This window comes from Rutidosis leptorrhynchoides, chromosome 1 (genome assembly GCF_046630445.1).
Source record: "Rutidosis leptorrhynchoides isolate AG116_Rl617_1_P2 chromosome 1, CSIRO_AGI_Rlap_v1, whole genome shotgun sequence".
In the NCBI taxonomy this organism is placed as follows: Eukaryota; Viridiplantae; Streptophyta; class Magnoliopsida; order Asterales; family Asteraceae; genus Rutidosis; species Rutidosis leptorrhynchoides.
Genome location: NC_092333.1, coordinates 429734429 through 429749788, shown reverse-complemented (window position 1 = coordinate 429749788; position 15360 = coordinate 429734429). Strand labels below are relative to the sequence as shown.

At 31.4% G+C, this 15360-nt stretch overlaps 1 non-coding gene across 1 annotated transcript; it reads left to right on the top strand.

Annotated features, from left to right (window-relative positions):
* Positions 1-10415: 10415 nt before the first annotated feature.
* Positions 10416-10522, top strand: LOC139887107 (small nucleolar RNA R71). Its single transcript, XR_011772952.1, has one exon. It is a non-coding gene; the product is annotated as a small nucleolar RNA R71 (small nucleolar RNA).
* Positions 10523-15360: the final 4838 nt, after the last annotated feature.

Genomic DNA, 15360 nt, shown 5'->3' with positions numbered 1-15360 from the left:
CATCTTGTTTTGAAAATAGGTATCTAAGAGCAGAATGGTCGGTATAGACCACCGTTTTTGCTAGAACGAGATATGATCGAAATTTGTCAAAAGCAAAGACAATAGCAAGGAGTACTTTTTCAGTAGTTGTATAGTTCGTTTGTGCTCCTTGTAACGTCTTACTAGCATAATATATAGGTTGAAATCGTTTTTCAATCCTTTGTCCTAAAACGGCTCCCATTGCAAAATCACTTGCATCGCACATTAGTTCAAATGGTAGATTCCAATTTGGTGTTATCATTATCGGCGCATTAGTTAGTTTCTCTTTAAGAATATTAAAAGATTTGATACATTCATCTGAAAAGATGAATGGAGCATCCTTTTCTAGGAGTTAATTCATAGGAGTGGCAATTTTAGAAAAATCTTTTATGAAACGTCGGTAAAAACCGGCATGCCCTAGAAAACTCCTAACTCCTCTAACATTGGTGGGATGTGTAAGTTTAGCAATTACATCTACTTTAGCTCTATCCACTTCAATTCCTTCTTTTGAAATTTTATGACCAAGAACGATGCCTTCTTTAACCATGAAATGGCATTTCTCCTAATTAAGTACTAGATTTGATTGTTCGCATCTAATAAGCATTCGTTCCAGATTAACTAGACATGATTCAAATGTATCACCGAAGACTGAAAAGTCATCCATGAAAACTTCCATGCATTCTTCTATCATGTCATGAAAAATCGCCATCATACACCTTTGAAAGGTTGCAGGGGCGTTGCAAAGTCCAAATGGCATGCGTTTGTAAGCAAAAGTACCATAAGGGCATGTGAATGTGGTTTTCTCTTGGTCCTCGGGTGCTATTGGAATTTGAAAATATTCGGAAAATCCATCTAGAAAATAATAGTAACTATTTCCGGCTAATCTTTCCAACATTTGATCTATAAAAGGTAAGGGAAAGTGATCTTTTCTGGTGGCGTCATTTAATTTTCTATAATCAATACATACACGCCATCCTGTTACAGTCCTAGTAGGAATAAGCTCATTTTTCTCATTTGTAATGACAGTCATGCCACCCTTCTTAGGCACGCATTGAACTGGGCTTACCCATGGACTATCAGAAATTGGATAAATTAAACCTGCGTCTAGCAGTTTAATAATCTCTTTCTTAACTACATCTTGCATATTAGGATTTAGTCTTCATTGGCGTTGCACATACGTTTTATGACCTTCTTCCATAAGGATTTTATGTGTGCAATACGAAGGACTTATTCCTTTAATATCATGAATCTTCCATGCAATGGCTGGTTTATGAGCTTTCAACACAGAAATGAGTTGTGATTTCTCATTTTTAGTAAGAGAAGACGATATTATTACAGGTAATTCAGATTCACCATGTAAATAAGCGTATTCCAAATGGTTTGGAAGTGGCTTTAACTCTAATTTCGGAGGTTCTTCTATCGATGATTTATATCGATATATGTCTTCTTCTTTTAGCATTTGAATTTCTTCTGTTGTTGGTTCATATCCATTAGCTATAAGTGTAGCTAACATTTCAGCTTCATCAATTGGTTCATTACCTTCTCCTAAAGAACATTCTCCTGTTCCTTGTAATTCTGGAAATTCTTCTAATAATTCTGCATGTGCATCTATAGTTTGAATATAATAACATATATCATCTGCAGATTGTGATTGTTGCATTGCTCTATCAACTGAAAAGGTAACACTCTCATCCTCTATACTTAGGGTCAATTTCTTACCGAACACGTCTATCATTGCTTTAGCCGTGTTTAAGAATGGTCTTCCTAATATGAGTGGAACTTGAGAATCTTCTTCCATGTCCAGAACAACAAAATCTACTGGAAATACTAAATACCAACTTTAACTAGCATGTTCTCCATTATCCCTCTAGGATATTTTATTGATCTATCGGCTAGTTGTATGCTTATTCTTGTTGGTTTCAATTCTCCAAGGTCTAGTTTAGTGTATAGTGAATACCGCATTAGATTTATACTAGCACCTAAGTCTGCCAATGCTTCTATTGAACTAAGACTACCCAGAAAACATGGAATTGTGAAACTTCCTGGATCAGATAGTTTTTCTGGTATCTTATTCAACAGCACTGCTGAACAATTAGCATTCATAGTAACAGCCGAGAGTTCTTCCATTTTCTTTCTATTTGAGATTAGATCTTTCAAGAATTTAGCATATCTAGGCATTCCTGAAATCACATCAATGAAAGGAAGATTTACATTTATCTGTTTAAACATATCCAAGAATTTGGATTGCTCGGCTTCAAGTTTCTCTTTCTTCATTTTACTCGGGTAAGGAAGTGGTGGTTGGTATGGTTTAACATAAGGTTTATCCTTAACTGTGTTATCTTCATTAACGTTTTCAACTACCGGTTCTTTTTCCTTATCTTGATCAGGTTGTGGTTCTTGTGGAGTAGGAATAGCTTCATCAGAAGTTACAGGTATTTCCGGTGATTTAAGTGTTGTACCACTTCTTGTGGTAATGGCTTTAGCTGTTTCATTCCGGGGGTTAGCGTTTGTATCACTAGGTAGACTTCCCGGTTTTCTTTCACCTATTAACCTTGCTAGGTTACTTACTTCTTGTTCCAGATTTTGAATAGAAGCTTGTTGATTTCTAAATGCTTGAGCATTTTGTTCATTAGTTTGTTTCTGAGATGTGAAAAACTGCGTTTGAGTTTCAACTAGCTTCGTCATCATATCTTCTAAATTCGGCTTTTTATCATCGGTTTGTTGTGGTGGTTTGTTTTGAAAATTAGGTCTTTGCTGATTGTAAGTATTATTGGATACTTGTTGATTGCTAGGACCTTGTTGGTTGTTGTATGGAATATTTCGGTTATAATTCTGGTTTTGATTGTAAATAGGTCTTGGCGGTTGATAATTATTCTGATAATTATTTCCAGGCCTTTGGTTTATGTATAAAATATTCTCTCTTTGTTCCATTGTTAATTCAATACTGAGACAATCTTTTGTCAAATGTGGTCCTCCACACTGCTCACAACTAATTCGTATTGAGTGAATATCTTTAGTCATCTTTTCCATTCGTCTCTCGACAGCATCTATCTTTGCAGAAATGGAATCTAAGTCATGGCTAGAATCGGCTCTAGCTGCTTTAGATGATCTAACGATATCTTTTTCTTGGTGCCACTCATGTGAGTGGGAAGCAGTGTTATCAATAATTTTGTAAGCATCAGTTTCGGTTTTCTTCATAATAGAACCACCAGCTGCTATATCTATGTCTTTCCTTGTAGTGATGTCGCATCCTTGGTAGAATATTTGTACTATTTGACAGGTGTCTAAACCATGTTGCGGACATCCTCTTAATAACTTTCCATATCTTGTCCACGCCTCATATAGAGTTTCATTCGGCTTCTGTGTAAACGTAACAATTTCTGCTTGAAGTCTTACGGCTTTAGATGCCGGAAAGAATTGTTTAAGAAATTTTTCAACTAAAACGTCCCATGTATCAATCGCCCCTTCAGGTAACGATTCCAACCAATCTTTGGCTTCTCCCTTTAAAGTCCAGGGAAATAACATGAGATATATCTGTTCATCCTCCACTTCTCGGATTTTAAATAGTGTGCAGATCCTATTAAAGGTACGTTGATGTTCATTTGGATCTTCCTTCGGCGCACCACTAAATTGGCATTGATTAGTCACCATATGTAGAATTTGTCCTTTGATTTCATAATCTGGCGCATTAATGTCTGGATGAGTAATTGCGTGACCTTGGCCAGTGCGTTTAGCTCTCATTCGGTCTTCCATACTTAAAGGTTCCAGATTCTCCATAATTGAACTTGTTGAATCGGAATCACTAGAGGATTCTGATTTAATGGTTCGTTCCTCAACAATCTCTGTTTGAATGATTGGTGGTTTCGGAGGAAAGTTTAGTGGTTCAGGATCTACGAATCGTTCCTGAATATTCTCCGGATTCTCAATTGTGAGGTCGGGTTCAAAAAATGGATTATCGGAAATTTGAACTGAAGTACTTGGTCAACTGGATGATGATTCTAAAGAAAAATCAACGGCGGTAATATTTGCTAAATGTCTTGATCTAGTTACAGGTGGTGAACGTACAAAAGGTGGTGAACGTCTTGCTCGGTGCATTCACTGAATATCCTATTAGTTTTAAAATGAAAGAAAAATTATAATAAGTTATCCAATCAATAGACTTTTCTGATTTTGCCCACGTTTCGAATAGCCAAAAGATGCAGCAGAGGGGCAGGATTCGTTTGGTCTCAATATAATTGAGGACTGTTTGGCTCCAATAACCCGGTCCACGTACAAATCCAACTATTACTACGAACCAGAAAATTTTGATGTCTATCAATTTAATCACTTAAAATAAATTTTCATAATTTTAAGAAATTTAGATAAGAAGTAGAATAAAAATCTATGTCCTAAAACTAGAGTAGCGAGAAATAAGAAAGAAAAAGAGTTCGTCGAAAAAGGTCGAAAAGAAAAATGGTTGAAAAATAAAAGGTGACGGAAAAATAAAAGAAACTTATAAAACTTAAAAACACTTGACTAACCTAACCTTATTACTACAACTAACTTAAAATTATAATCGCAAATTGAGATTACTAATTGGAATCATAATTGATACATAGGTAAAAGTCGTCTAAAATATTAAAGCTTACAGGAAAAACTAAATCCCAAATGGAAATAACTTAAAAAGAAACTAAAACTTAAAAGGGCGTCGCAAAATTCTAAAGCACCTAAATCTTAGTCTAAAGAAAAAGCACTTAAGGAATTCTACGGCAAAGCCTAAAAATCTAAAAATAACTATGGCAAAAACTAAGTTTAAAACTAAATATGAGCTAAAGATACAAATATTACGCTAAAACAATTAAAAAGGGACAAAATATAAAAATATACAAAAAGTTGTAAAAAGTACAATTTTTATAAAAATATTATTTTTATATTATTTTATAAAAGTATTAATTTAAATATATAAATAAAACTAAGTAAAACTTAATATAACTAAATGATTAAAATTAAATATTAATTTAATTAAAACTTAAATCTTAATTAATTAATAATAATAATTATTACTCCGTATTAATTGCAGTTAGGGTTTCTGGCAGGCGTGTCAGAAAAAGCTCCGCGAGTCACGGTATTTCAAACAGCAAACCCCGCGAGTTGCGGGGTTCCAAAATTCAACCCTGGAACAGTTTAAATTTTACGCGTTTTTATTATTTTTTAATTTTTTTTATTTTCTATTTTCTGTTTTTATATTTTCTGTTTTAAAATCTAATTAAAATATTTATATAATTTAAATAAAACTTATCTTTAATAACTAAGATAAAAATAAAATACTTTATAACAATCTAAAAAAAATAGATTTATATATATTAAATTTTTTTATTTTTTTTCGGTTTTATATTTATAAAATATAAAAATAAATTAAATAAAACTTATATTTTTACAAACTAAAATAAAAATAAAGAAACTTATAAAACTTTTAACAAACTCTTAAAAATATATAAATTTTTGTTTTTCTTTTTATATTTTCGAATATTTAAAACATACTTTTATAAAAACGAATTTTAATAAAAGTAAAATAAAAATCTTTTTTTTTTTTATGTAGCGTTGTGCTTCCGGCGTTTAAGAGCTCCCCGGCAGCGGCGCCAAAAATAACTTGATGTCAAAGCTAAGGGGTATAAAATACTATTAAAGTTTACAAGGAAATACTATTAAATACGATACAATTTTACACAAGATATTTATTTATTTATTGAATGGATATACTTAAACTTTGCTACAACACTTATAGGCACTGTACCTAATCGTACAGTAGTGTAGTTTTTAGTAAGTCCGGTTCGTTCCACAGGGTAATCTTTAAACAAAGCTTAACGCTATATTAGTTTACTTTTATAAAAATCAAATATATATATAAGTAATATTATTATTATAAAGGGGGGTTTTTACCGTTTAATGACCGGTTTGTCGATTTTGAAACTTTAGTCGCAGTTAAAACCAAATGTAAAATAATATAAATTCAAGACTTAAATTAAAGCGTAAAGTAAATAACGATAATGAAATTGCGAAGAATAAAAGTGCGATAAAATAAACTTGCGATAATTAAAAAGTACGATAATTAAAAGTGCAATTAAATATAATAACAATAAATAAAAGTGCTATAATTAGAAGTGCAATTAAATATAAAATAAAGGAAATTAAATATGAAATAAAAGAATTATGCTTATTTAAACTTCCGTAATCATGATGTTTGACGTGTTGATTTTAGTTTTATGCCCATGGGTTAATTGTCCTTTGTCCTGGATTATTTAATATGTCCATACGGATTTGTCCATAATAGTCCATCAGTCATAAATATAAAGAGCGAAAGCCTTCGTCAAATTATTCTTATTCCCGAAGTCAAATATTCCAACTAATTGGGGATTCGAATTGTAACAAGGTTTTAATACTTTGTTTAATGAATACACCAGGTTATCGACTGCGTGTAAACCAAGGTTTTATTACTTTGTTAACAATTACACCAATTACCCTTGAATGTAATTCACCCATGTTTCAACAAGTCTATTAACTAATAATCCAGTTCCGTATCTGGTAAAATGAATAATTATTGGTATTTATAGATATCCCGCCCACCGTACCCAGTCAAGCGTATGTGGTTATATATAAATACGTCGAATTATAAGTTTGTATATTAAATTAACAAGGTATTGTTTAGTTAATATAAAACCCATTAATAGCCCATAGTCTAATTTCCACAAGTGTCGTTCTTTTATCCAAACCCAAATTATGGTACAAAGCTCAATTACCCAATTTTAGTAATTAGCCCAACATCATGATTACTTCGGATTAAATAAGCATAATAATAACTTAGCTATGAGACATTAATGTAAAAAGGTTGAACATAACTTACAATGATTAAAAATAGCGTAGCGTTACACGGACATAATTTCGACTTACACCCTTACAACATTCGCTAACATACCCTTATTATTAAGATTAAAATTAAAATTAAAATTAAAATATAAATTATATATATATTTTACGTATATAGATAGAGAGAATGATATATGATGGATGAAAAATGCTCAGAATTCGGTTGCTTTTATAGGGACTTTCAAAACTTGGGGCTCCGCGACTCGCGGCCTATTTTGCCTTCAAACTCCGCGAGTCGCGGAGTTTGTAAATACATCTCACCAGCTTTTGGAGTCTTTCTTGCCGACGATTTATTTATAAATATAATATATATATAATTAATATAATTAATTATATATTATATTATATTTATATACATAGTTAACTTGTAATTTTTAGTCCGTTGCGTCGAGCGTTGAGAGTTGACTCATGTCCCGGTTCCGGATTTTCGAACGTCCTTGCGTACAATTTAATATCTTGTACTTTGCGTTTTGAATCTTGTACTCTTGTAATTTCGAGACGTTTCTTATCAATAATTGGAACCTTTTTGATTGTCTTTTGTACTTTTGAGCTTTTTGGTCGTTTGCGTCTTCAATTCGTCGAATCTGTCTTTTGTCTTCGCCTTTTATTATTTAAACAAATATCACTTGTAAATAGAACAATTGCAACTAAAAGCTTGTCTTTCTTGAGGAATAATGCTATGAAATATATGTTCGTTTTTAGCATTATCAATAACCCTTCCCCACACTTGAGATCTTGCAATGCCCTCATTTGCAAGAAATCAGACTATAATTACAAATTCATGAGGTTCATTAGTGTAGAAAAGTGATAAAAATACTCAGTTTGTAATTACTAAGCTCGTCGAATGATAGGTGACATGCCTCATCGTTCATTCCTTTTGTTGTAATTTCACATATGTTTTGCGTCTTATCGTCAAAATTAGTAGTCTTTGTTGAACTTAATGCCAGTATTTGAAAGTGCGCTGTTTTACCCCATTTTACATGAGATAAACTACAAACATATATACATATATTTTTTTATAAAACCTTTATTTATTAAAACAATTTAAATGAATAATTTTTTAAAATTTTGTTTTCTTTTACTTTAGGTAGAGGTAGTTTCGGTACGTTTACCTAGTTCATCCCTCGACAAAATTTAAAATTTGTCATTTTTAAAGCGATTGTTTTAAAACCAAAGATTTTTGAGTTTTTTAATTATTTTGGTATACTTTAGATCAATAAAATTAAAAATAATGATAACAAAATTTTTCGCCCCGCCCTCGGGTAAAGCAATTTCGGTTCCATGACCTAGTCTTTAACTTACGACGAATTTTAGAAATCATTTATTTTTTAAACTTAATGAAATAAAGTAAATTTTGTTTTTAAATTCACACAAAACTTAAATTTAAAAATGCATATAAATTTCATATAAAACCTATAAAATAAAAAATTTAGAATGAGGGGAGAAAACTAGTTCTTTAGTGTCTGCTAGCGGAAAAGACCAATCGGATTCCATTCTCGGAACTACACGAGAATGGAACAACTAACTTTAGACATCATTTTCTTTTTAGAACATTTGAATCTCCCCACAATTAGGTAGCTGTGGTGTCGAAATTGTGATTAACTTCATCGTCAATTTCTCTTGGACTATAATTAACTTGCATATTTGTGACTTTTGCTTTAAGTCATTGGTTGGATTCCTGTGTAATATTCACAAATTCAACCAGTTTTACCTTTTCTTTAGCCGATAGATTGGATACTAACCAGTTACATAACGTAAAGTTCCCCTTGGTTCTAGTATCGCGAATCCGTTTAATAAGTTTCTTCATTGAACTGTTAATAACGGGATCATTTAATTTCATATCAACAACGGAGTTCTTTGTTATCAAGTCATCATTAGGTGTCACTTCATCTTCCCCATACTTAGGCGTTTTATTATTGTTAAGCATTACCGTTGGAGTTGGTAAAACAATATGCTTCTCATCGATCGTTTTTATTGGTTCAACGGTTTTGGTTGGTGGAGATTTAGACTTTCGAATCACAAAGGTGACCAATTTGTCACCATCACTAAGTGTCATTCTACCCTTTCTTACATCAAATAACGCCCCGGTGGATGCTAAGAATTGTCGACCTAAAATTAGAGGAATGTTTGGGTCCTCTTCTATGTCATTGACAATAAATTCGACTAAAAAGGTTAAATTACCCACTTGAACGGGTAGGTTGTCAGCAATTCCAACTGGGTGCCTAATGGTTTGATCAAAGAGTTGAACACTCATTTTCATTGGACTTAACTCACCTACTCCTAATCTCTTATATAATGAAAGAGGCATAACACTCACACTCGCACCTAAATCTTCTAGTGCATCATACATGACACAATCACTAACTAGACAAGGAACAATAAATTCACCCGGATCACCCAACCTTGGTGGTGGTTTTAGTGGAACTGTCTTCACCGGGTTTACTTTTACGGTTTTTGTTTCTTGTACTTTCTTATTCTTCTTCTTCTTTCCAGAGGCATCACAAACTTTATTACCTATTACTTGCTCATACTCAACTCCTTTTCTTGGAAACGGGATGGGTGGTCTGTATGGTGTCACCACTGGCTTTACATACTCGGGTGGTGGTGGTGTTGTAACTTCTTTATTGTTACTCACATCTAAAACCTTCCCATCTTCTGATGCTAGTTTTTCAGAATTCATTGATACCATATTAACATTCTCATTCCGAGGATTTACTTCAGTATCACTTGGTAGCTTTCCTTGTTCCCTCTCACTCATCATGCTAGCAAGAGTACCTATGTGTTTTTATAGATTCAAAATGGAAGCTTGTTGAGTTCTTAATGACTGATCAAACCTCTCATTTGTTTGGGATTGAGATATAATAAATTGTGTTTGAGATTCCATTAGCTTCGCCATCATTTCTTCCATATTTGGCTTTTTCTTTTCGGTTTGTTGTGGTAGTTTATACAAGCTAGGTCTTTGTTGATTGAAATTGTTGTTTTAAGTTGGTTGGTTATTCGGACCTTGTTGGTTGTACGAGTTATTGTTGGGTCCATTTGGATTGTAAAGAATATTTTGATTTCGATTGAAGTTTGGCCTTGGCAGTTGATAATTATCTCCCAGCCTTTGGTTCATGTAGGAAACATCCTCACGTTGTTCCATCGTTTGTTCAATGTGACAATCTTTCGTTAAGTATGGTCCACCGCATTGCTCACAACTAATTCGTATTGCGTGAATATCTTTATTCATCTTTTCCATTCGTCTTTCGAAAGCATCTATTTTTGCAGAAACGGAATCAAAGTCATGGCTAGAATCGGCTCTAGCCACTTTAGATGAACAAAAAATGTCTTTTTCCTGATGCCACTCATGCGAGTGGGAGGCTGTGTTATCAATGATTTTGTGAGCTTCGGTTGCGGTTTTCTTCATAATGGAACCACCAGCTGCTGTGTCGATGTCTTTTCGTGTAGCAACGTCGACACCTTGGTAGAATATTTGTACTATTTGATAAGTGTCTAAACTGTGTTGAGGACATCCTCTTAACAACTTTCCGAATCTTGTCCACGCCTCATATAATGTTTCATTTGGCTTTTGCGTAAACGTAACAATTTCTCCTTGAAGTCTCACAGCTTTAGATGCCGGAAAGAATCTTTTAAGAAATTTTTCAACTAAGACATCCCATGTGTCAATCGTTCCTTCGGGTAATGATTCTAACCAATCTTTGTCTTCTCCCTTTAAAGTCCAGGGAAACAACATGAGATAGATCTGTTCATTCTCAACTTCTCTGATTTTGAATAGAGTACAGATCCTATTAAAGGTTCGAAGATGTTCGTTTGGATCTTCTTTCGGCGTACCACTATATTGGCACTGATTAGTTACCATGTGTAGGATTTGTCCTTTGATTTCATAATCTGGTGCATTAATGTCTGGCTTAATAATGGCGTGACCTTGGCCCGTGCGTGTGGCTCTCATTCGATCTTCCATACTGAGAGGTTCCGTTATTTCCATATTTGAAATTGTTGAATCCGAATCACTAGAAGATTCTGATTTAACGGTTTATGGTTCAGGAGGAATGATTATTGGTTCAGGATCTTGGAATTGTCCTTGAATATCCTCAGGGTTCTCAATTGTGAAATCGGGTTCAAAAGATAGATTATTGAAAATTTGAATTGAAGTACTTGTTCGACTAGATGATGATTCTAAAGAAAAATCAACGGCGATAATATTGGCTAGATGTTTTGATCGGGTTACAGGTGGTGAACGTATGAAAGGTGGTGAACGTTTTACTCGGTGCATTCACTGAATATCCTATTAGTTATAAAGATAAAAATTATTAAAGTTATCAAATTAATAGACTTTTCTTCTTTTGCCCACGTTTCGAATAGCCAAAAGATGCAGCAGGGAGCCAGAATCCTTTAAGTCTGAAAATCCACAACTCAGCCACTAACAAATCCAACTATTACTACGAAGTAGAAAATTTTGGATGTCTATTAATTTAATTGCTTAAAATAATTTATCGTCGATATTTTAAAGAAATTCTAGGAAATTCTATGTCCTAAAAACTAGAGCGTAGAAATGAGAAAGAAAAAGAGTGCGTCGAAAAACGTCGAAAAATAAAACTAAGAAAGAAAAACGTCGAAACTTAAAAGTCTAAAAACTAAAAATTAAATATTGTGTATAAAGGTATTAAAGCTTAAAAGGAATTCTAAACGGAAAACGGCAATTACTTAAAAAGGCACTAAAATTTATAAACTGCGTCGTAAAATTCTAAAGCGCCTAAATTTTAATCTAAAGAAAAAGCACTTAAGGGATTTTACGGCGAAACTTAAAGATCTAGAAATACTACGGCAAAATACTAAGCTTAAAAACTATATATTACGAACGATAATTATAAAGACTACGTACTAAATAATAAAAAGATACAAATTATAAAAGGATATAATCTAAAAATGATAAAAATAAAATTTTATAAAAATATTATTTTTATATTATTTTTATAAAAATATTAATCTATATAAATAATAATAATAATAATAATTAAACTTAATATTACAAATTATAATTAAAACTAATTACAAATTAATAATATTTAAATTAAAACCCTAAATTAATTAAATAATAATTATTAAACCCTAATCGTGTAATTAATGCAGTCCAAGGTTGCAGTCTGGAAAAGCTCCGCGACTGCGGTGTTCTGTTCCTGAGGAGCTTCGCGACTGCAGAGATTAATAGTAATGGGTTCGGTATTTGGCTAAAACAGTTCGGCCCAGTCACGATTTTTTTATGTTTATTTATTTTTTAAGTTTTATAAAATAATATATAGAAAATTTATTAAAAATAAACTTATATTTTCAAAATCTAAAAAAATACTTATTAATTTTATAGAATCTTCAAAATATATATTTTTATTTTTTTATACTTTTTTTTAAACACTTGTTATATAAATACAAAATGAAAATAAGAAATTATATATTTTTACAAAAATATATATTAAAAAAATATAGCGTTTTTTACCGATTTACCCGACAGCGGCGCCAAAAACTTGATGTGTGAGCGAAGGGGTACGAAATATTATTATTTTTTACTATGAAATACTATTAAATACGCTACAATTTTACACTAGTTATTTATTTCTTTATAGAATGGATATACCTAAACCTTGCTACAACACTTATAGGCAGTGTGCCTAATCGTAGAGTAGTGTAGTTTTTAGTAAATCCGGTTCGTTCCACAGGGAGCTGGCGAAGTTTAACGCTATATTTATTTTAAACTATATATATATATATATATATATATATATATATATATATATATATATATATATATATATATATATATATATATATATATATATATATATATATATATATATATATATAATATAGTATTATTATTATTATTATTATTATAAAGGGGGTTTTTACCGTTTAATGATCGGTTTGTCGATTTTATATTTTAAGCGTAAAGATAAATGACGATAATATAAATGACAGAATTTAAATTGCGATAAAGTAAATTGCAGTAATTAAAATGACAGTAAATAAAGGTACGATGAAATAAAAGTATTATGCTTATTTAAACTTCCGTAACCATGATGTTTGACGTTTTGATTTTAATTTATTACTCTGGGTTAATTGTCCTTTGTCCTGGATTAGTTGAAACCTATCTGGTTTTTGTCCATAATAGTTCATCGGTCATAATTATAAAATGCTCGTCAAATTAACCTTATTTCCGAAGTCAAATATTCCACTAATTAGGGATTTAAATTGTGACACAGTCATCACTTCTGTCAACAATTACACCAGTTATCACTGTATGTAATCCACTCCTGTTTTGATTAGATATGAATATTAATATACCCATTGATCAGTTTGAATAATCAATTACCCAACCCGAATAATTAATTAAATGATTATAATAGATTCCGTATGAATGTCACTAAATAGGAGAACCATAATCATTATTAATTATTAAGTTAATTAATTTGAAGATAGGTTCGACAGACTCCAATGAGTTGTCACTCAATTAGACAATACCTCCCATCTATTAATAGTCCATAGTCAAATGCCCACAAGTGTCGGTCTTTTGTTCAAACATTAATTATGATACAAAATCCAATAACCCTGTCTTTAATATTTAGTCTAACATCATGATTACTTCGGCTCAAATAAGCATAATAATAACTTAGTTATGATACATTAATTTAAAAAGGAAGAACATAGCTTACAGTGATTATTTATCGTGTAGCGTTACACGGACAGAGTTCCAACTTTAAAACCCGTAAAACATTTCTTACAATAACCCAAATTATTATTAATATTAAATTAAAATTAAAATTATAAAATATAAATATAAATATAAATTGAGAGAGATAGATAGATCAGGGGTGATGGATTCGGCAAAAGCTTGTGCCTTTTATAGGCAGATTTTGAATTTGGCTGCTCCGCGAGTGCGGAGGTTTTGTGCCTCACAGCTCCGCGAGTGCGGAGCTTCGGATTCCAGCTCACCAAATTGAGTTAAACATGGGCAGCTGAATATTATAATATATAATATAATAATATATAATTTTATATAATTATATATATATATATATTATATTATATTCTTGTGTATAGTTGACTTGTAATTTTAGCTTCGTTGAGTTGTACGTTGATGCTCGGTTTATGTCTCAGTTCCGAATTTTTGAACGCCTTTTCGTACGGTTAGATATCTTGTACTTTGCGTTTCGCGGCTTGTACTCTTGTCATTTTTAGGCATTTCTCATCAATAAATTGAACCACTTGGATTGTACTTTGTACTTTTTAGCTTTTTGGTCATTTGCGTCTTTAAATCGTCATTTTCTTCTTTTGTCTTCGCACTTATTTATTTAAACAATTATTACATAAAAATAGAACAATAGTAACTAAAAGCTTTACATATTGGAAGGATATTGATACTAAATATATGTTCCTTTTTAGTATTATCAAGGCTAATACCTTGATTTAAGAAAGGGAAGTAGCTGAATATGAAGAGGGTTTCTAGAGCTTGAAAGACTTCTTGAAAGGGTGCTTAATGATAACCAAACTTGGAAGCAAAACTTAAATCAAAGGAGGTGTTCTTGATTACTACTTCTATGGTGTTTATGGATTGTTTTTTTGTAACTAGTTTTTGTTGTAGATAATGAAGACTTATTAGAACTTGAAGAGAGGATATTAGAGAGTGTTTTTAGAGAGAGAGAATAAGAGAATACTTGGAAGAGAATTGAAAGTAGAATGGATGTAAATGTGTGTAAAAAAAAATACCATGTAAGGTCTTTATATACTAGTTGTATTTTGTTGTTTTATGACAAATATCTAGGATAAGTTAAATACCACGAGGTCATGCAATACATAATAAGATTGATGATGTCATGAATGACATAATACATCAACCATGTAAGTTACTATTGGTATATACGAATAGTAAATACTTTATGTTGTCTTTTTTTGACTAATATCTAGTATAAGTTAAATTAATGATGTCATGCATGACATAATAAGATTGATGATATCATGCATGACATAATACTCCACTAATATAGATTTTTATTAGTATATATATCAATAGCAAATACTTCTAGAAGCTTCATATAATACGTGTATATATATACTGTATGAATATGAGTAGGATTCTTGAGAAAAATGAACAGAAATACGAGTATAGCTATCCTTTATAAGTTTTTGTATATTATTAAGTGTATTTAATACTTTTAAGGTTGTATTTATACTCATAATACATTGTCTGTAAATACATTTTAACATAAGTTAATTACGTCGTTTAAATAGTAACATATATATTGTTCGAAAACTCTCTAAATTAGTAGTATGAAAATGTATATATAATACCTTCTTAATATACTTAATGAGATATTTAATTATCATATTTTCAAGTTAAATATATATATACACATATATATATATATATATATATATATATATATATAT